This window comes from Microcebus murinus, chromosome 13 (genome assembly GCF_040939455.1).
Source record: "Microcebus murinus isolate Inina chromosome 13, M.murinus_Inina_mat1.0, whole genome shotgun sequence".
NCBI lineage: Eukaryota > Metazoa > Chordata > Mammalia > Primates > Cheirogaleidae > Microcebus > Microcebus murinus.
The window spans coordinates 23330782-23355066 of NC_134116.1; the positions used below are offsets into that span (position 1 = coordinate 23330782).

At 33.6% G+C, this 24285-nt stretch overlaps 1 protein-coding gene and 1 pseudogene across 1 annotated transcript in view; both read right to left on the reverse strand.

Annotated features, from left to right (window-relative positions):
- Positions 1-24285, reverse strand: part of GPC5 (glypican 5) — a 1282273-nt gene that overhangs the window by 35343 nt on the left and 1222645 nt on the right. The gene's annotated exons all lie outside the window — the stretch shown is intronic.
- Positions 22776-24285, reverse strand: part of LOC105874176 (mitochondrial pyruvate carrier 2 pseudogene) — a 175718-nt pseudogene continuing 174208 nt past the window's right edge.

The window sequence follows — 24285 nt, forward strand, 5'->3', positions numbered from 1 at the left end:
ATTGAAAAATGGATATATAGAAAATGAAAAATGTATTCCAAAGAAAAATGTGCTATTTTAGAATCAATAGACTTTATATATTCACAGTGTCATGAATAGGTATGAAAACATAGCACTGAGTAAAAAAGTTATGAAACAGAATGAGATATATGTACCATTTATATATAATTAAAATACATGTACATTCAAATGATATGCATTTTACAAGGACATATAAAGAACAATGAAAGAATACCTGCAAGCACAGTATAAAAGGTGAGTATGGTGAGGAGAAGCAGAGAAGGGACTATAATTTAAAAATACAATTAAGTCAGTCACATATAAAAGTCTTGGTAAATAGCATTCTTGCAGTCTTTTTAGTATGCATTTGATATACATACTAAGACTGCAGATGAATACGTTGGTAAGTGTATAATTCATGTTATACAGCTTGTATAGTGATATATATCCAGCATAACTTGGGGCTATTTTGGCACTTTAATACTTTGGGAAAATGTTGACTGGTGTCATGAAAGTGACCATAATTTTGTGTTGAATTAATAACATTTGCATTACTTTATACTCACAAAATTATTTTACACTACTTTTGTCTTTTTTTTTTTTTTTTACATATAGGTTATCTGTACCTTTGCACTAATTTTAATCTTTGGTGCATGTAAAATTTCAGGAATATATTTTGTGTCCTTAAATATTCAATGTAAATTTATATGCATCATAAATTATAAAATGTCCTACTGTCTAAATCCTTCATTCTTAATGTCTTTTGACTTAAACTGAAACCTCAGAAAGGAAGGAAGCTCAGATGCACTGATCGTGCTGTGATTACATCTGGAGAAGGGGTCTTCCCAGGAATAGGGCTATGCATATTTGATCAAAAATCATAGAGAACTAAGAGAACTTCAAATTCCCTTTCCAGGAGACTTTTTATTTCCTCAAGTAGAATTGTATGCTTAAATTATACAGATGGTCTGACTTGTGTTAATGGATTTACAAAAGAAAAGTTTTGAAATTTTCACTTCACCTTGGACAAGAACTGAGTCAAAAGTTTCCTAATAGTAAAAAATTCAGAAAATTCCATTGCTTTTTTTATACCATGCCATAGAAAATATAATAGACTATATGAAGTATTAATCAAAGTTTTATTTTTTTTTCTTCCAGGCTTGTAGATTGTTTACTATGAGCGATAATCTTTCCTGGATGTACATATGTATCATGCTGGAAAGTGAGTTTTTTTTCGAAAGATGTTTGTTATTTAGAGTTAAAATAAGACGTTGATTTTAAGTTACAATGTTCATTTTACAGATACATTAATGTACATTAATGTAGATTACATTAATGTAGATTAATGTAATGTAATGTACATTAATGTAGAAAACAAACTTGTTCATGGAACCAGAAATGGTAGTGTCTGTGTCCTCTTCCTTTCTTCTATTTCCTACTCTCCCTTCATTTAACACAAATACTTGAGTACGTTATATGTTCCAGGGCACTGAGAATGATGGAGTCTTATGCTAGGATGCTTACATTCTAGGTAACAGGTCTACAGGGCTTCATGTGAAACTACCACAAGCAGGAGAAGAGAGATGCCTCGGGACCTGGGAGCAGTAGATGACTGAGGGCTAGAAAGAGCTAGTGATGCCTTCACAGACAGCAGAAATCATCAAAGCTGAGTTTAGAAAGGTGGGCCTTGAGTGAGGGGTTGGCTGTGGAAAATGCACATCAGGTTTGCTGGACGGTGAGAATGTCAGTTTTTCTAGAGAAGATGGTGTTTTGCCTACAGGAGGTAGGACTGGTATTGAGCAGGTAGGTGAGACGAGGGCAATGTGGACTGCTGAAAGGTGGTAAGAGGAAATGGAAAGCAGAGGACAAAAAAGCAAAACAAAATAAGACAGGATTTTGAGGAAGCAAATGAAGTTTTAGAAGGTAGAATTTAAGAGCTTTGGTGCAACAGCAGGAAGAGGAATCTACACAGGTCATCTCCAGCCAGTTATGATGAGAGGAAATGAGAGTATGATGTAGGGGGTACAGGCAGGATGGCAGGGCTAGGTAAAAATTTGAAGATATAAAAATCAACAGCAAAGGGAAAAAAAAGTGAAAAGGGAGAAGGATAAGCCTGATATTGGTCCAGGGAAATTGAGTTGGTATTGAGACAAATGGTATTGCAGTATCCAGAAATATAAAGGGATTCGAGAAAGAAGCAAACTTGGATATTTGTATTTAGGTAGTGTTTTAATAGGATGAGGACATAGAATATTTAGAATATTTTATCACTCATATATCTTTCAAATATTGTGCTATTACTATTATTCTAATTCAGTATTGAGTTCTTCATATACTTTAGCATTTGATTTCATTGCGAATTTTGTAATTGCAATGCTAGCAGTTAAACACAGCATGTTATACTATTCAATATGAGTTTTACAATATCAATGATACTTTTGGCAAGGCTCACATCTTTTTAAGATGATTTTGTTTTAGCATATTTTCTTATTGTTAATTGTTACCCATACTAAAAAGATATAATGAACTTAGTACTTTCCATCGTATTTAAATCCTTTTGGGATCATTTCTTTCTTTGGTCACTCAAGCTTTAATATAAATATCTAGGCATATTCTTTTTTGCTTTCATTAAACTATATTATAGCAAATCAGCTAATCTAAATAATTACACTAATAAGTTTTATTTATAGAGTCATTTGTATTTTCCCAAGTGATTTCTTATACATTGTGTCATCTGAAAGAAAGTAAAATTTTATACAGATACTGACATTTAGAAAGAATGCTTTATTTGCACAGCTGTATGATAGGGAGGTTTGTCGTGGCCAACCATTTTTCCTGTGCACCTGGTTCACCTGTTATTATAAGAATATTTTAATTCTTTACTTCTCAATTTAAGTGACAGCAATATTTTTGAAATGACAGTTTAATTTGAAAGTGAAAAAAATACAGTTGTTTCCATCTGGGGGCCATTTTTGTTCTTTTACTAAATGTGGACATCTTTTTTTAAGCTGTTAGTGGAAAAAAATACTGAGATCTGTTGGTATCTTCGGTGGCACTTTCATAATTTTTTCACATTTTCTCAAAAAACATTTACTACAAAGAATCCAGTTTCCCTCCAAGTAATACTTTTCAATGAAAAAAAATCATCATCTAGATTTTGACTGTCTGCTGAACAGTTAGTTCAGACAATGAAGGGCTTTGTGAACTTTGAACTTTGTTAACAAGTTCAGATTTATCTTACTGTTGATGGGAGACAACTACAGGAGTTTAAGTAAGAGTAATATGATCAAATTTACATTCTAATAGAGTGAGGGATGAAGAGTGAGGTTTCAACAGCGAAGTACTGGGATCAAGATGCTATTCAGAGATGATGGTTGGTCTAGACTTAGGGGTGACAGTGGATATGGGGAAAAACTGGTAAGTTTGAGGCATGTTTCCAAAGGTAAAATTGACTGTATGTGGTGATTGCTTGAATATGAAGTTGAAGGGGAAGCCCATGTCTTTGATGATGGACTTAGGGACTAAATGGCTGATGGTGAAATTCACTAACAAAGAAACATGAGAGAAGGAACAGGCCGGCCAGGGGTGGGTGGATGGGACATGAATTTAGTTTTGCACATGCTGTGTTTTGTGGCTCTGAAACAATTAAAAAGAGATGAGTACCAGGCAGTTGCATATCCTGGTTTGTCTCTTTAAAGAAAGATTGGGTTGGGGATATCAATTTGGGCATATAGTGATATACAATGATTGAAACCATGGGTGTGGATGAGAAGTTCAAGAGAGGAAGCAGAAAAGAGAAGGTGACTTAGGATAGAGCAACAAAGGATGGAATATGGGCAAGCGATGGAGGTGAGGAGGAATAGTGGAGAGAGAGTAGAAAGGCTAAGAGGATGGTATCAGGAAAAAAAATTTTTTTTAATGAGGAAGCATTCAGTCATTTTGAAAGTTGCTCAGAGTTGAAGTAAAATAAGAAGTAAAAGTGCCCACTGAATTTAAGCATAAATAGTCCTGAAATTTATAAGCTAAAAGATTCCTCCCTTACCTGCAACAAATAAAATGATAAGTAATATTGTACCTCCTGTCCTGAATTTTATTAAATCTTTGTTTTCTTTACCACACATACCTATCCCAGGGGGATCACTCTGGAATGATAATACGTGCCCCTTGACTCCTAGTGAGAACTAGAAAAATATATGACTGAAGTGAAAAAAAATCAATGGGTGATTAAAAGAAAACTTTATCCACAGAAAGTAATTTAGATACACGCAGACTATCAGAGCTGAAAGATGTCTTGCTATTCATCTAGTCAAACAGTTGTATTTTATCAACGAGGGAATTGAAGTTCAGTGAAGTTAGCCCAAACTTAGTTTCCTTTTATTCTTTAAGATCAGCCTCTACATTCATTTTGACTGTATGCTGGATTTTAAAAATTCTTTCAGTGCTTATGAAGTCCACGTATAGAAAACTGTATAACAGTAATTTAAGTCAAATCATTCTAAGCGTGTGCTAGATATTTTCTATATATAAGTGAGAAGAAAGCATCATGTATGTTTTAAGACCTTTGCTACTCTATCACAGGGTTGTTAAATAAGGCTCATTTCTTATGAATTTTCTAGTCGATGGGAAATGAAACTATGAGTCCTAAAGGAGTTAACTAAATAACTTTTCATAGGATGAGAATGCAAAAATGAATAGCACCTCACATACATCGGAAATATACTGCTTAAACGCTGATACTTTCTGTATAACGTTTTGGTTTCCCTTTTGTATTTTTTATTTTTGATGGGATAAAGCAAGCAGCAAGTAACAAACAACAGAGAAGGCAGTCCACATAAGTCTATGGAAATCTAATTTAAGCTCTTTCCTTATGTGATCTGTCTACAGGGCTTTAGAAAGAACTGCATTTGCCAGTGGGTTAGAGCAGTGTATTATTTTTAAATCAATCTTTCCTTTTTTCCAAGTTCCTAATACTTCTCATTCTGTTCTAGTCAGACACTTGAATAGTGGAGGTTCTCTATTATTCATCAAATACCTCAAGCTGTTCCTGTCAAGTTTCTCAATTCATTTCCTACAGATCTTCCACAGAAATACAGCCAAAGAACTTCTCTTGCCAGGTATGAGCCCATCTGAATAAAGAACACAGAAGCCAGACATTTTGGAAAAAAGGAAATGGACTGGAAACCCATACCCTTGCAGTATCTGCTGTTTGTTTACTTTGTAGCAGCTGTTAAGCCCTACTTCCAACAATCTGATTATTCATCTTCATCTTTTTCAGCTTTCTTCCCTAATAAGGGATAATTCATTCCCTGGAGAAGGATATAGCCATAAGAAGAACACTGGTTCCTATTCTCTTTTTAGTTAATTTAAAGGTATTTAGTTTTAACAGTCAGCTAAAGAATTGTTTATAATGCATATGAAATAAGCAACTAAAGAGTTCTGAATAAACCTCAAAATATGAAAAGAAAACACAAAAATCAACTTAGGCAAAATGTCCATTACCTGGGTGGAACATTTTGTACAAATACTAGTTTCTAACTAAAGTGTTCTGCTCTGTAGGATTTTTTTTTCATTCAGAATAATTAAATATGAGACAAATAAAAATCCCAAAATATTCTTTTCAATGAAAACCTTGTTCTTCTGAGTGTCTTATGATTAACTAACATGATTTGGAAGACTCAAGTGGGATTAAGACTTACTAAAAATGTTTGCTTTTTTTGGTCAATTGTAGCCATTTCTCAGACCTTTAGTAATATGGTGTATTTGTCTGACTTGAAGAGGGTCCCAAGAAGAAATGAATGTGTTGGCTTAGAAAATAAAATTTCCAAAGAAGCATCAATGAAGAATGGAAGAGTTTCTAAAACTGGATAACTATTATAACAATTTTAGCTAAGTTTTTAAAGATCAAATATAGTCAAGGAATGCTATGTAGTAAATCTAATAGTTTGATTGATGCTGATATTTTAACTATTTGAGTAGGCTTCTTGCAAACACAGCCTTAAAACACAGAAAGCTCTGTGAACAAAAAGCTATGCTCTACTCTGTCTTAATCATAAGTCAATGTATTTCACTCAGGGTAGGTGGTTAAGGAACGATTTCCTGACAAAAGAAGAACTAAATATTAGAATTGTTCAATATGAATCATCTGAAAAAAAAATGTATGAACCACATGAATTCTCAAAGTCAGTCTTAAATTATATGATTTTAAAGATAATTAAAGGTTTTATATTTTTAAAACTATAAATCCATATTTATTTCTTTCCTACCCAGTGCTGTCCTAGATGATACAGAGAGAGACATTTGTCAATAATTTTTATTTATTCATTTCTTCAAAGACTATATAAGGCAATGGGGGCAAGTTATAAACAAAATAGTAAATAACGTGAGGCAGTGTTAGGAGAGTTGAGAAGAAAGGATTTTTAACACATCTAGAAGTCATTAAAAGTTTTATGGAGGGAGGAGTTGAATGACAAAAAAAAAAAAAGCCAAAGTGGAAATGGGGACAAAGATACAAAAAACAGTTCATTTAGAGAGAGGTGGGATAATGATACAAATGTTGAGATGGAAGGTCTGATGTCAAAGAAGCTCTTTTCAGATGATTTCAATATTTACATGAAACTATGAAGCCAGTTTCTCCATAGAAAATAAAATTGGTAGAGTTGTGTTTGGCGGCTGCAAACAGTATAGTTTAAAAGCTTGGGCTTTGGTGTCAACTAAATAGATGCACAATCCTGATTCTGTCATTCATTGGTTCTATAGTCCAGGCCATAACTCAGTGTATCTCAGTTTTATTATCTGTGAAATGAGGAAAACAGCAGTATTCACTTAAATAGGGAAGTTGTGAGGATTAAATAAGTTAATACATGTAATTGTTTAGAACATTGCTTGGCATTTAGTGAGTACCAGTAATTGCTAGCTGATGTTATTATTTAAAAGTTTGGGAATAGATTGGAAAAGGCTCTGTGAAGAGTATAATCAGTAATCAGTTGATGATTGAAAGATTGTCAAGTAGACAAACTGTCAGTTTGTTAGGGTAGGATAATTTCAGAAAAATTCCTTTCTCTTGAAATTCCGCAGCATTGACTACACTCTATTACAGCATGCATCTTTTTATTTTTGGTTATATTTGCTTATGTAAAAGTTTTATTCTATCTAAGTTTTATGATCCTAGAAGACAATGATAGTAGCTAGTTTGTTTTCAAATTTCAGTGCATCGATCAGATAGCACCTTATGGAATAGTAGACGCTTACTAATTCTTTTTGAGTAAATGAATAAATGAATGGTGGTTGTCAAAGTGCTAAGAATGGGTGGATTAGAGGTTTTGAGTATATCTAATTGTTCCAGGACTATGTGTTGAAAGTACTATTTTTTAATCCACTGAATGCGTTTGTATCTTTGTTAAAAATCAACTGACCATGTAAGTATAGGTTCTGTACTCTACTCTGTTCCTGTTATCTGTTTGTCTGTCTTACACCAGTACCATGTGGTCTTCTTAATTGCTGTCTCTTTCTACTAAGTCTTTAAATCAAGTAACGTAAATCTTCCAACTTAATTCTTTTTAAAAGCTGTTTTAGGTATTCTGGATTCTTTGCAGTTCTGTATTAATTTTATAATCTGCTTGTTAATTTTTATAAAAGCTTGCAGGCAATTTGATTTGGATTCCACTGAATGTACAGATTAATTTAGGAAAATTGGACTTCTTAATAACATTGAATCTTGCAGAATATAAGCATATTACATTTCTTTATTTATTTAGATCTACTTTATTTTCTCTCGGCAATGCTTTGCAGTTTTCAATGTACAAGAATTGCACATTTTTGACATTTTTAAATATTTTGATAAAGAATACTGGTATTTATATTACACTGAAGAAAGTTTTGACTAAAAATATTGCACCATCTTTGCATCTTCCATATCCCCAAACACACACCTGTCATTTTGTTAACTTAATTCATTATATGCTTCCAGGTTGAAGCATTCCTAAAAACAAATCTAATCCAAATATTTACATAAAAGCAGTTTGGAATTATGGGAAAAGGAGTGGATGTGGAAGCAGTTAGAATGCTAAACAGAGATGATAACCTCGAGAAATTTTGTAGAGCACTGAGATTTAAGAATATTAGAATTTTTCAAGTAAGAACAACGTTTGATTTTATTTAAGATGTATTATTTATTGTGAATTGTGTCTCACTATAATCAGAACTAAAGGAAAGATTACAAAATTATTTTGATCCATCTTCGGTGGCCTTACTATAAATGCTCATCAGTTTTCATAGTGAATTCCAACCTTGTTTCAACAAAAATTAAACAAGGGACTCTTTTCTGACCCTAACAGAGTGCTTAGGGTTCTTATTAGCCTGAATTATAGCACACCAAGTGAGAGCAACAAAACCAGTCCTACATAGTAAGGATTGCTTAAAACACAATAATATTTTTTTTCTAATATAAGCTTTGAAAGACCAGTATTTAAAATAGGAGTCGTACTTTCATTATCGTTTTTCTGTGTGATAAAGAACACTTTATTTCACAAAAATTAGTGCATTAAATTTTAGAAGGTTACTTAGCACTTACTAGAAAAATATAGAATAAATTATTTGGAGGGGTTCTGAGGTGATGAATCTTGGGAAGATTTGGAAATATGCAAAATTTGAATTTATAAAAAAACTATTGCATAAAAATAAAAATCTATTTTCTTTTCATATTATTCATTTGATATTTATCTTTTTGATACTTATATGATATGATATTTATATGATATTTATCTTTTCATATTATTTAATATTATTTCTTTTCATATTACTGGTATATAGAAACAGAATGGATTTTTTAATATTGATCTTGTACCCTAAAACTTTGCTGAATTTATTTGTTAGCTCTAATAGCTTTCATGTGGAGTATTTAGGATTTTCTACCCATAGGATCATATTAACTGCAAATACAGATCCTTTCTATTTAGATGCTTTTTATTGCTTTTCTTATATAATTGCCATAGCTGGAACTTTCAGTATAATGTTGAATAACAGTGATGAAAGTGGGCATAATGATGTTCTTGTTTTTGATCTTAGGAGGAAAGCTTTCAATCCCACACCATTGAGTACAATGATAGCTGTGGACTACTCATAAATTCCCTTTTTCATATTTAGGAAGTTACCTTCTTTTTCTACTTTTTTAAAAATCAGAAAATGGTAATTAAATGCCTTTTCTGTGTTAACTGAAATAATCGTGTGGATTTTTTCCTTTCTTCTATTTATACGGTACATTGCATTGAATACATTGTATCTGTATACACTACCAATGAACAATTCAAAAAGAAAATTAAGAAAACAATTCTATTTACAATAGTATCACAATGAATAAAATACTTAGAAAAAATTTAACCAAGGAGGTAAAACACTCGCACACTGAAAACGAAGATGTATGTAAGTGGAAAGAAAACCCTTGTTTCTGCTTGTAAGGCTTAATACTGTTAAGATGTCATAATGACTTAAAGCAATCTACAGGTTCAATGTAATCCCTATCAAAATTCTAAAAGCCATTTTATGCATTTGAGGATGCAGCAAAGCTGATTCTCAAATTCATATGAGGCCCCCAAAAGCCAAAACAATCTTTCAAAAGAGGAATGAATTTGGAGAACTCATCTTTCTTGATTGAAAAACATACTACCAAGCTGAAATAATCAAGACAAAGTGACATTGGCCTATGTTAGATATACAGACCAATGGAATAGAATTGCGAGTCCAAACATAAACCCTCATATACATGGTCAATGGATTTTTGACAAAGATGCCAAGTCCATTCAATGAGGGAAAATAGTCTCCTCGACACATGATGCAGGAAAAACTAGATTTCTACATGTAATAAAATGATATTGGACCCCTACTTTACACAATAAATGAAAGTTAACTCAAAATGGATCAATGACCTAAATATAAAAGCTAATACTATACAACTCTTACCAAAAAAATATAAGGGTATATCTCTGTAAACCTTGGGGTTGGCAACAGATTCTTAGATATGACATCAAACTCTCAGACAACAACAACAAAATTGAAATTTATCAGAATTGAAAAGTTTTGTGTATCAAAGGCATTATCAAGAAAGTACAAATACAGCCTATGGAATGGAAAAAATGTTGTAAATCTAATATATGATAATGTTTTAATATCCATAATGGGTAAAGAAAACCTACAAATCAACAACAAAATACCCCAATTAAAAAGTTGGCAAAGGATTTGAATAACTATTTATCTAAAGAAGATATATAAATGGACAATTAACACATAAAAATATGCTTAAAATCACTAGTCATTAGGGAAAGTGAAATAAAAAATCAAAAGCTCAGTGAAATACTTCACCCCCATTAGGATAACTACAATTTAAAAAAAACAGAAAATAAGTGTTGAAAGTATGTGAAAAAAACCAAAATATATGTACATTGCTGGTGGGAATGTAAAATGGTGCAGCCACTGTAGGACAGTTTGTTCTTTCTCAAAAAGTTAGAGATATAATTACCACATGTCCAGACAATTCCACTTTTAGGTATAGTCTCCAAAGAATTGAAACAAGATACTTCTATGCCAATCTTCATTCCAGCATTATTCACAATAGCCAAAAAGTGGAAACAATCCAGTGTCTATCAACAGATGACTGGATAAAAAATATGGTGTATACATATGATGGAATATTATTCAGCCATAAGAAGGAATGAAGTTCTGATACATGGATGAAACTTAAAAACATTACCCTATGTGAAATTAATATGACACAAAAAAGTAAATAGTGTATGATTCCACTTATATGAAGTTTCCATAACAGGAACATTTTTAGAGATCAAAAGTAGATTGGGCCGGGCGCTGTGGCTCACGCCTGTAATCCTAGCTCTTGGGAGGCCGAGGCGGGCGGATTGCTCAAGGTCAGGAGTTCAAAACCAGCCTGAGCAAGAGCGAGACCCTGTCTCTACTATAAATAGAAAGAAATTAATTGGCCAACTGATATATATATAAAAAATTAGCCGGGCATGGTGGCGCATGCCTGTAGTCCCAGCTACTCGGGAGGCTGAGGCAGAAGGATCACTCAAGCCCAGGAGTTTGAGGTTGCTGTGAGCTAGGCTGACGCCACGGCACTCACTCTAGCCTGGACAACAAAGCGAGACTCTGTCTCAAAAAAAAAAAAAAAAAAAAAAAAAAAAGTAGATTGAAGGTTACCAGGGTGTAGAGGGAGGGGTGACCAGGGGGTTTGCTTAATGGTTACAGAGTTCTTGTTTAGGGAGATGAAAAAGGTATGGACTAGAGAGTGGTGATAGTGGTACAACATTGTGAATATGATTTACAATCTCAAGGGCAAGGGTTTCTTTGGGAAATGCTTTTGATTATAGTGCTAATAAGAAAATAAGCTAAAAGGAAACATTAAAAATGCTAAACTGTCAAAATTTTATTAAAAATAAAAGATAGAAAATGCCAAAAATTAAATATCAAATAATATGAGAAATCTCATATTTTGGAGCTACATTTTTGCTGTTTAATTTAGTTGTATATATTTTAAACACTGAACCTTTTGAATAAACATATCAGAAAAAGCCATCTTGTTTATTTTGAATAACATCAGCCATAAATGGAGTTTTATAGATACATGATGACAATTTGAGGCACTTTACAATGAATCCTTCATGTGCTCGGATTTGAGGATGGAATTAATTCACATATGATAAATACCCACCAGTACTATCACCACAACATCATGATCACACGTCTAACGATTAAATAAAAGGAAAATGCAATTAATATTAAACTAAGCAAAGACTCTTTGCTGTAAATTAGGTACATTGGATGGTTCTACACAAAGAAACTAAAAGTATATATCAAACTCTAAGCAGCCATTGTACTATTTAGTGTGTGTGTGTGTGTGTGTGTGTGTGTATTTAATTTTCTTAAGGAGAAAAGCAATTCTCCTTCAATGCATTAAAAAAAAAATCTATGGAAGCAAGTTACCTCAGACATAAAAAAATTGGAATGTTTATAGTAAAACTTGTGCAGCAGATTTCTAAAAGTATTTTATTCATGTTTTCTTTTAACGGTCATATATGCTTTAGTGGAACAATGTATGCACTGTTGGAAATGTTACACTTCTTCCTGAACCCTGAGTTGGTGCCAACTGATAAGTGACATATATATTCATAAAGCTAATCAATCCATACCATCCCCATATGAAAACCTAAATGATTGATCATTTTGATATATTGATGACATGGTATATATTTACATGCACAACTATGTTCACGTTTTAAATAAATTACCCATTACAGTTAATACCCTGCATATTGATTAGGAAAAACAGCCAAACCAATTATGTCCAGCGTTGCATATTAATATACCTAAAGATGTGTCAGTTGCACTGCCTTCACAAGTAACATCTTTTAAAAAAATCATGTTATCATTCCACTTTTACAGTAAAGTAAATAATTTTTACTGTTTGCAACTTCCCTTATGGTTTTTATTGGGATGAAAGCCTAAAAGATCAAAAGTGTTCACTAATGCCGAGTTATTCTATAAACAAAGTTCCCAGTCACTCCCCTGCCACTTCTTTTTGCCAGAAGAAACAAATGCCGGTTGCTTTCATGCAGCCAACACTGAATTTTGACAAGGAGGCAAAATGATACAAAGCCAACAAATACCAGAAGAATAACGCAAGGAATCTCGCCTCTAACTGAGAGTACACAGTCAAGCAGTGGTAACTTGAAAACTGACTCTAATCTTGATTTTGATAATCTACCTCAGGTTTCAAAGCATAACTAAAAAAATATTCATTCTTCTCCATAAACTAATATTATGAACAAGTTACACAGATGGCTATCAACTATAATGTATAATTTGATTTTTAAATGTCTCCTTTTTTTGTTGTTTTGCTTTATTCAAATAACTCTTATAGTGTTCAAAACTTTTGAATTCTGGCTTTTTGTGCATGGGAATTATTTACACTACTGCATAAAGTTAAACAATTATGATATTGATTACATATTTAGAAAATATTATGGCAAAATATATGATACTTGCTAAATTTCAGATATTATACCAAACACTATAAATATATTTTCCTTCTAATTTTCACAACAACCCTACAAAGTATTAAAATGATCTCAAATAAACAGATGAGGATACTGAGATGAACAAAATGAAGTACAGGACTATCTCATTGTATTGTGCTTCACTTTATTGCAATCTGCAGAAATTATGTATTTTACAAATTGAAGATTGTGGCAACCCTGCATCAAACAAGTCTATCAGTGCTATTTTTCCAATAGCACGTGTTCACTTTATGTGTCTGCGTCACATTTTGATATTCTTGCAATATTTCAAACTTTTGATTATTATTATATCTGTTATGGTAATCTGTGACCAGTGATCTTTGGTGTTACTATTTTAATTGTTTTGGGACACCATGAACTATGTCTATATAAGATGATGAGTTTAATTGGTAAATGTCTATATTCTGACTACTCTATCAACTGACCATTCCCTGACCTTTCTTCCTTTTCTCAGGCCTCCCTATTCTCTGAGTCACAATGATATTGAAATTAGGCCAATTAATAACCCTCAATGGCCTCTAAGTGTTTGAGTGGAAGAGTCACAAATCTCTCACTCTAAATCAAAAGCTAGAAATGATTAAACTTAGTGAGGAAGGTTGAAAGCTGAGATAGACTAAAAGCTGGGTATCTTGCACCTAGCTAATTTACAAATGCAAAGGAAAAGTTCTTGAGGGAAATTAAAAGTGCTACTCTGGTGAACACACACAGAATAATAAAGTAAAACAACTATTGCTGATGTGGAGAAAGTTTGAGTGGTCTGGATAGAAGATAAAACCAGCCACGACATTCTCATAAGTCAAAGCCCAATCCAGAGCAAGGCCTGACTTCTCCTCAATTCTGTGAAGGCTGAGAGAGGTGAGAAGGCTGCAGAAGAAAAATTTGATTCTAGAGGAGGTTGGTTCATGAGGATGAAGGAAAGAAGCTGTTTCTATAACATAAAAGTGCAAGGTGAAGCAGCAAGCAGAAGCTGCAGCAACTTATCCAAAAGGGCTAGCTATTATAATTGAAGGAGGTGACTACAGTAAATAATATATTTTCAATGGAGATGAAAATAGAAATTGGAAGAAGTTACCATCTAGGACTTTCATAGTTAGAAAGGAGAAGGCAGCGCTTGGCTTCAAAGCTTCCAAGGAGAGGTGGACTCTCTTGCTAGGGGCTAATATAGCTGGTGACTTTAGTTGAAATCAATGCTCATTTACCATTCCCAAAACTCTAGGACCCTTAAAAATTATGCTAAATATACTCTGCCTTTGCTCTACAAATGAAACAACAAAGCCTGGATGACAGGACATCTGTTTACAGCATTGTTCACTATTTTAAGCCCACTATTGAGAACTACTGCTCAGAAGAAAAAAAGAAAGATCCCTTTCAAAATACCCCTTTCAGTTGTTTGTTGACAATGCATCTGGTCACTCAAGAGCTCTAATGGAGATGTATAAGGAGGTGAATGTTGTTTTCATTCCTGCTAACACAATATCCATTCTGCAGTCCATGGATCAAGGCGTAATTGGGATTTTCAAGTCTTATTATTTAAGAAATACATATTGTAAGTCTATAGCTGCCATAGATTCCTCTGACGGATCTAGGCAAAATAAATCAAAAGGCTTACCCAAAGGATTCACCATTCTGGATGCTATTAGGAACATTTGTGTTTGTGGGAGGAGATCAAAATGTCAACATTAACGGGAATTTGAAAGAAGATGATTCCTATCCTCACGAATGACTTTGAGTATTCAAGACTTGAGCGGAGTCTCCAGATATGGTGGAAATAGCAAGAGAACTAAATTGGAAGTGGTGCCTGATGACGTGATGAAATGGTTACAATCTCATGAGAAAACTTGAATGGAGGAGGGGTTGCTTCTTACGGATGAGAAAAGAAAGTGTTTTCCTGAGATGGAATCTATTCCTGGTGAAGATGCTGTAAACATTGCTGAAATGACAAGAAAGGATCTGGAACACTCCATAAACTTAGTTAACAAAGCAGTGGCAGGTTCTGAGAAGATTGACTCCGATTTGGAAAGAAATTCTAGCTGGGGTAAAATGCCATCCAATAACATTGCCTTCTACAGAGAAATCTTTTGTGAAAGGAAGAGAACTTCCTTGAAAGGAGAAAAGAACTGATGTGGCAAACTTTATTTTTGTCTTAGTTTAAGAATTTGCCACAGCACCCCAAACTTCAGCAAACCTCCACCCTGATCAGTCAGCAGCCATCAACATCAAGGTAAGAACCTCTGCAAACTGGTATTAATGGATCAAAACTTAAGTGCACATATAGTAATAACATTCACCAGGTTTCATGTGGATGGAAGGGGGAGGAAGGAATGGGTATAGATACACCTAATGGGTGCGGTGTGCACCATCTGGGGGATGGACACGCTTGAAGCTCTGACTCGGGTGGGGCAAAGGCAATATATGTAACCTAAACATTTGTACCCCTATAATATGCTGAAATAAAAAAATAATAAAATAAAATAGAAAGTGGCGAACTAGTTATTTAGGACTGATGGGAATTTGGATGAGTTGAAGACTTCTATATATTTTTTAAATCTTTCTTGTTTTATTTGAAGTTTCTAAAATTCCTGCACATTATCTATGTAGAAGAAAAGAAATAATAAAGCTATGCTCACTTCCAGAAAAAAAAAGAAAAAAAAAAAAACTCTACCAGCATAAAAATTACAACTTGCTGAAGGCTGGGATGATAGCATTTTTTAATAAAGTATTTTTTTAAAAATTAAGGTAAGTACTTTGTTTTTTTCCAGACATACTGCTCTTGCACATTTGATAAACTACAGTGCAGTGTAAACACAACTTTTATATGCACAGGGGAAACCAAAAAGTTTGTGTGACTCACTTTATTGTGACATTTGCTTTATTGTAGGGGTCTGAAACTGAACCTGCAATATCTCTGAGGTATGCCTGTAAGTTGCCTCATTACTCATAATAGAAGGGCTGTTCCTCAAACCCAGACATGCCTGATGCCCAGGGCTGTTTCTTACCATTATGCTCTACTGCCTCCTAGTAGAATAAATGGCATTTTTTTTTCATCCAAAGAATCTATAAAATGTTTATCTTAGCACTAAATATTAAAAGACAAGAATGTTCTGTTTTGCCTTAAAACTCTATAGGATGCTTCATATGAGTAATACAGATTTTGTTGTCTACAAACTACCCGCTGATTCCTGCAAAGGAATCCCTGTTGGATTAGAGAAATAATATTTAAGCCCAATAGTTTACTTCACAATTAGGAGAATCCGAGTTTTTACACCAGTCATCCACACCATAACTTAACTTCCTCTTCAAAACCCAACCCCGGTGTTCTCATTCATAAAAGTCTTTAAGCTGTTTTGTACTATCCAATAATTCAGGTTACATAATTCTGGGTAAAATGGATTCCTATTTTTTGAGGGAGGGATGTGAAATGTGGTATCTCCATGATGCTAAGCAAACCATTGTAAAAGGAAACAGTAAATGATTTAACTTGGGCCATATAACACCCACCATTCACTTACTAGTTTGAGACATGTAAATATTAACCTTTTAAAATATAAAATTAGAGAATCTGTATTCTTTTCAGATGAAAATAAGTGAATATGATCAAAAGAATGAAAAATAAAACTTCTGAGAAAATGCTAAAAGTGTCAGGATATATAAAGTTAGAGAAAATAAAGCTGTTAATAGAAGACCTTAGTTGATAACTAATTATTTCAAGGGGACCAGAACAAGAGATTTCTATAGTAATGGTACAATAAGAAAAGTAGGTATTGTACAAAAGACAACTTCTGGATTGTAAAGGGAATTAGGTTCTAAAAGAAGCTTACAGAATTTCCAATATGGAGATTTTTAAAAAATTAAAATGTTACATAATTATCTGTGCCAAATTGTCTGTTTTCTTGAGGCAAGAAAGTAGGCTTTATCACTTGAGGCTGCTGAATTTATGTTTTGGGATCTAATTATTCAAAATTATAGAAAGGATGTGTAAGTCAATAGTCATAGTGTTTAAATCAGAATTATTTTTATAAAACATATAACTACTGATTACAGTAAATTTAAAAGCAGTTCCCTTTATTTAGTACTACTGTTTTAGCACTAAAGTATTACTTTTTATTTGCTTAATAAATATTATCCTATCAAGGAAAGTGATTTTTAAAAAAATTTCCAGCCAAGTTAAACAAATGATGGCATTTCCTTCTCTGTTTTCCAAAGGTACTTAAAATTTGGGGGAATGTGTTAAAAATTTAGACAATTTTAGCCACATTCCAGGAAATTCTTTGGCAATGTTAAATATTAGACTCAGGCTCCAAATACCTCAGTAAAAATGCTGTGTACCACTTGTCATAAATGTTTTTGAACTGTATTCACTTTGTCAGATCCTAAATACTTGACAGTAGTTATAAGCAATATTAAAGATGGCAAGTGTGTCGAAAACCATTAATTTTTAATGTGGTTTAGAGAGATTTTATATATACATAAAGTCACGCATTGCTTAATGATGGAATTGCATTCTGAGAAATGTGTTGGTAGGCAATTTCATCATTGTGGAAACACTATAGAATGCATTAATACTAACACAACCCATTGGTATAGTCTACTATACCCGTAGGTTAAGTTGTATACCTATTGCTCCTAGGCTATAAACTTGTACTGCATATTACTATACTGAACGCTACTGTAGGTAACTGTAATTGTCACACAGTGGTATTTGTGTATCTAAACATGCCTAAACATAGAAAAAGTACAGTAAAAAATGATGCACCTGTATAGGCCACTACTATGACTAAAGCTTGGTAGGACTGGAAGTTGCTCTGAGTGAGTGGTGAGTGAATGTGAAGGCCTAGGACATTACTGTACACTACTGTAGACTTTATAACCACTGCACACTTAGCCTGCACTAAATTTATAAAATTTTATTTTGTTCAATAGTAACCTTGGTTTACTGTAATTTTTTTACCTTATACATTTTTATATTCTTTTTTTACATTTCAGAGTATTATATGGGTACAAGCACTTTGATTACATAAATTTGCCTTTGCCCTGCCTGAATCAGAGCTACAAGCATGCTCATCCCCCAGACAGAGCACACCGCACCCATTAGATGTGAACGTACCCATCCCTTCCTCCCCCATCCCACCTGCCCCACACCCAGTGAATGTTACTTCCATATGTGCACATACGTTTTGATCGATTGGTACCAATTTAATGGTGAGTATATGTGGTGCTTGTTTTTCCATTCTTGTGATACTTCACTTACAAGAATGACTTCTAGGTCCATCAAGATAGTACAAGAGATATTAGTTCATCATTTTTTTTTATCTCTGAGTAATACTTCATGGTATACATATACCAGATTCGATTAATGCTTAGCTTCAAATATAAGTATAGTATATAATATATATACTATAAGTAATATTAAATATATTATATATTAAATATTAAATATAAGTATAGCTGCACAAACATATTTTCTTTCTTTATATTTTTACTCTATAAGTTTTTTACTATTTTTAAATTTTGTTTTATTTTTTTTTTGTTAAAACTTAAGATACAAACATACTCATTAACCCTAGTCTTACATAGGGTCAGGATCATCAATGTCGCTTTCTTGCACCTCCACATCTTGTCCCACTGGAAGGTCTTCAGGGGCAGCAACCTATATGAAGCTGTTACCTTCCATGATAACAATGTCTTCTTCTGGAGGAAGGAACTTCCTGAGGCTGTTCTATAGTTAACTTGTTTTTTAATAAGTAGAAGGACTATACTCTAAAAATTAATATACAAGTATACTATAGTAAATACCTAAACCAGTAATATGATGGTTCATTATCAGTACTGAGCATGGTACATAATTGTATGTGCTATATTTATATATGACTTGCAGTGCAGCAGCTTTGATTACACCAGCATCACCACAAACATGTGAGTAATACATTGTGCTACGACATTAGATGGCTAAGACATGAGTAAGTGATAGGAATTTTTCAGCTCCATTATTATCTTATGGACCACCATCATATATGCTATGCATTGTTGACCAAAATGTCTGTATACATATATATGTATGTGTGTGTATGTATATAGACTGTGTATGTGTATACTCACAGTCATTGACTGCATAAAAATGTTATATATATGTACATTTATATGTTTTTTGTTATATATGATACATATCAAATATATATGTATACATATTTTAACCCTCAAAATGGCTGTTTTTCTTTTTTTTCCTTTTTTTATCACATCTGGAAGTCAAAAATAATTAGGGAGAGGTTTTTGTAAATCTGGAAATGGCTTTACATTCTTCCTAAAAATAACCTTTTACATTTAAAACAACATAGAGATTGGAAAGTCATTATTTTAAGGGAACTTAACATGGTTAAAAGAATACTACAACTATTATTTTAGGGTTAGAGGATTTGCCATTCACTGGAAAAAAACAAATAAAAATACCCTAAGGTATTATTATTGAGAATTAAATACATCAAAAGTTAAATCCTACTGCTGCTCTTAACTAGTTCTGTATCATTGAGAAGTCTCTAAATTGGTTAGAAACCCTTCTCTTAATCATTAATTGAGAGAAATGGGCCTTCTAAATAATCATATCACCTTCCCAACTTAGATGTGTGTCATTCTTTGGCTATATCTATTTCTTTTCTGAACTACCTGTTATCTTTATCCGTAAAGTGGGAGCAATATTCCTAAAAGGTTGGTTATTCCAGTTGCACAGGGTTCATTAGTTTGTGGATAGTAATGCTCAGAAAACCTTTGCCATGTGAAATGCTAATCATTTGGGCAGAGCTTTTGCACTTTACGAATTGCTGTGACATCTCTTATTTCACAAATAGATATTTTATGCTGTGTAGTTAGGCACAAATGCTGTGTAGTTAAGCAAAAATGATCGAAGGAGGATTTTGTGTTTGGTTCTCATAAAATGATCTTTATATCCTCAAGAAGAGAAAAGAGGCTAAGTAGTGTGTATTACAAAAGAGATGATATTGTGCACATCTTGGGTTCTCATAAGAAAGTATATTAATGTAAATCTCTTAGTGAATGCCAGTGATTGAAATACTAGTTATTATACACAGCCATTGCTTCTGCAAGGTTATTTTTGTCTGGAGTTTGGGAGTTTTGAACACATTGTAAACAAAATACTTGGATCAAAGTAAATGATTTTGGGATTTTTTTTTCCTTACATGGAAGGGGAAAAAAAGAGAGTGGTTATCTTATTTTGGGTAGTCAAGATATGAAGGTGTAGGGTTGTTATTGTGTCTCTGGAACTGGAATGTTATTAAAGACTAGGTAACAGATCATCACAGGAAAATTCTTAAATTCTAGCAACAAGATATAATGAAATGGGAAACTTGAACTAGAGCTGATAGTCTGTCATCTGTATTTTTATCCCTCTTCTCCCTGATTCCCTGACAGCACAAATTATTTGAATTCATATTTATTGAGAGTGAAATGGCAAAGAGAAAGATAAAAGCCACTGACACACATTTCAAACAGTGTGTGGGTGAGTGGGGGGAGGAGTGTGGTGGTTTCTTTACTGAAATGACTTCATGTGGTATTAACAGAAACAACCAAAGCCTGGCTTTTGTAAAGAACTCAACAATAAGATTGACTAAAACAATTGTAAAGTGGGAACTCACTGATAGGATTCCTCTGAAACTTGTTACCCAAATATCCCTATCACTCCTCATTTCTCATCTGATTTTGCTTACTCTTCATTTTCAATACCTTGTGCTTTTAAATTCATTTCTCAGACATTTCTGCTTTCCTTTTCTTGTTCCAATGCAAATTTTTAGATGTTATATGCACTATTCCTTGCTAACTTTTAAAGTAAATGTTGAAACTAATTTATCTGCCCAATTAAGATGTGTTAACGTGGCAATGAATAAAAAACAATGTTTAAATCACATAGGTGTTAAATAATTGAGAATGATAAATACATAGAGAAGTCTGCCAATTTAACATATACACATTTTATGTTGATGTGTGATCCTTTGTACACAATAGCTTAATCTGACATTTTTAAGTGGATAAGAGGAGTATCTTCTGGACAACAGACAGTTTGGAATATGAGAAATCAACCATGAGGTCAGCCACCTTCCCACTTATGTATGTCAAAGGCATCTAAATATCCTTATTTACTTGACAAGAGTGATTTATAAAAGTCTCAGTGAATGAAAAAAATCAAAGTCTGATCATGAGACTTGCTAAGTATTCAAACAGATTTTTAAGGAAAGCAGAAATCTTTTCTAAAGATTTTTCTAGTAATTTTTGATGATTTTCATATAATCTGTCTTGGTGTCAAAACAAAGAAAAAGGTGAGCAATCTAGGATATTCCATATTGTAGCACTGGTGTTTACCTAGAACAATTAATTGTTATGAATCATAAAGCTACCTTTAGAATTTTCTTACAACAATATGTGTTCTTAACGACATTAAAGCAACATTAAGTTTTGAATATTTGTTGATTATGTTTGTTTAATGTACTGTTTGACCATAAATTAGACATTTTTCATGCCAGGAAAGGGAACATTTACTACAGTTTAATTTGAAAGTGATGTTTTAGTTTTTAAAGTTTAAAAATTATAGAAGAGACTCATACTTCATTTCTAGTATAAAAGTTAAATATTGAATTAGAAACAGATATGAAAATCCCACGAACAGCTGAGATAATATTCCTGTTTGAATGCTTTGAAATTTTTTCCAAAAAATACGTTTTAATAAACTTTTTTGTGCTTATGCCATCTTTCATAATGTATGTATTTCCTAAATGCCTAACCTGGAAAACACTTTTGTGTGCACACAAATGCCCCAAACCAATGATTATAATAGTGTGGCTCATGAAAGGATAGCAATAATAATTTGATCCTTCAGAACCTCTTCATCTTTACCTCTGTCAAATTCTCTAATCCTTTCTCCTCAAAGATGGACTATGGTTAAGGAACAAATGATAAAGTGCAAGATTTTCAGTTGCTAATTGCACACACAGATCTGGGATTCAAATTCAGGTCTGTCTGACTCTAGAGTCTTTTCTGCTACACTATCGGCTACTGAGTGTAATTCTAAAATATAATACCCATCGTGGACCAGGCACCATGTTAACACGTTATCTCAATCTTTACAGCAATCCTATTTAAAAATCTGTAACTGCAAAACAATTGCATACAATATATATAAAAAGCATCAAGATTTTTTTATGACAAGTTAAAATATTTTAAAATAGGTTGAGGTCATCTTGATAGTCATTCCACTATTTCTCACTCTCCTTAGCAATATTTCCTTTCACTTATATAAGAGCTACTTGGCCATCCTACACTAACTAGGCAGATGAATCTTTCAACTTGCTTGAATTTTGTGTGCTCTTAATATATACACACTCTGGCTAACTTGAACAGAAAAAGGCCTGGGGGTATAATGAGAATAATATGATTTATTATGGACAAATGGTATAAGCAATGTTACTACGATCTGTGTATAAGTTCCTTAAGTCATATGTGAAGAGAGACTGTTATTAAAAGTTTGCTTTATTTTTTTGTTGAATCAAGCACTAGCTACCAGTTATAGTTATATTTTTCGTGTGTGTCTTCCAAATGGCAGCACAATAACATTGCTTTATCAATAATCAAACAATAAACTAGGTTCCAGTGGTTATGTTCACATCTAGAGTGTTCAGGTGATCAGGAACTCTTTTATTAGTTTGCTTTAGCTTTTAGTTCTTGGTTATATCTCCAAATTCAAGAAAGCTGAGAGGTTCCTGCTGCCCCCACAAAGATATTAACAGCAAAAACAGACTCCAGTTTTTGGGAATAATGACAAGTGAGTATTTGATCATATACACCCTGTAGCCATCAAAACAGCATTGAGCTGTGCTGAATTTTTCTGCAGGTCTGGCTATGTCAGCCAATCCAGCACACACCAACCCCCATTTCATAGTTGGAGCCCAGAGAAAACCTGTTCTGGGGCCTGCTGAGTGGTTGTACAACGGCCTCAATTTCTTGGCCAGCATCACCTCCACTTTGTCGAGGAGCGGGTGGTAGGTGGCCCGCAGGCTTCATATGCTGGCAGCAAACATCACTGCTGAGTGATCATGGGCAGACAGGTGAGAGTGTGGCTGTGTCCTCGTCCCTGGCTGACAACGAAGGGCAGCTAGCCACTTTCCCCGGCCACAGAGCTTGGCATCCCCCTTTCCCTTAGGGTGTCCTTCCCGTGGCTCTGACTGTCCCCAGTAGAACCACCATGCAGCCTGCGCCCAGCAAAGGCTGAGCGGGCCTGAATACCTTGAAATTTTATACCCTGAGAAGTACATTTGCTTGAATTACAGTATAGGTTATGATCACACATGGCAAACTGAATCATTTTCCCTTCTCAAATATTCTAATATTCTTCAATATGATTATATTCTTCAATATAATTTTCCAGCAAAGAAAAAACACAAATGATTCAATAGCTCGTTCAAACTTAGAAACAAACAAACAAAGTCATACATTTTATCTGCCTGTATCAATTTAATGTAAATTATAAACAGAGCAGTAAGAGTACCTGCCTTGCTCACCATTGTGTCCTGCAAATCTGAGTGCATTTCATCTTGTGGTGCATAAGAAATATGCATAAACGTATATAAACTGTGTCTCGTATTGGAGTTTGATTGGGATACAAAATAACAGTCTGCTTAGGACCCCTGGTGTCCAGTGTTCCAAGGGTAGATGCCTCCCCCTCAGTATTGCCGTGCCTTGTCCTCATTAGCAGGTCCGGTCTAACGTGCACGACACAACAAGGCTCATTGGTATAGAATGGTATCAAAGTGCCTGGGGCTAGAGAATAAGTACTAAGAGTTATTAGGAGGGATGAGGGTTAAAAGGTAAGGAGTGAAGAGGGATTGAATTAATTCTTACTATGAGTTTCGTATTCTAGACTTTGCTGTATTGTCTATCTATGAGCTATCTGTTTATCAATCAATCATCTATTGATCACATTTAATGAAAGACACTTAATAGGGCTTCTTTCTATTTTTCAAAAATATTGGATGGACCTCCAAAGAATTTTCATAGCATTGAAAATTGAGATAGGTTTTATTTTCATCTTCTTTTCAGGGATAGAAGAGCTGATCTCAGAAAGTATAAATACCACATTTAAAGATGCATGATTAGTGTGTGGCAGAACATAATTCAAAGTGAGACTTGCCTGACCCTTAAACCTATCTTC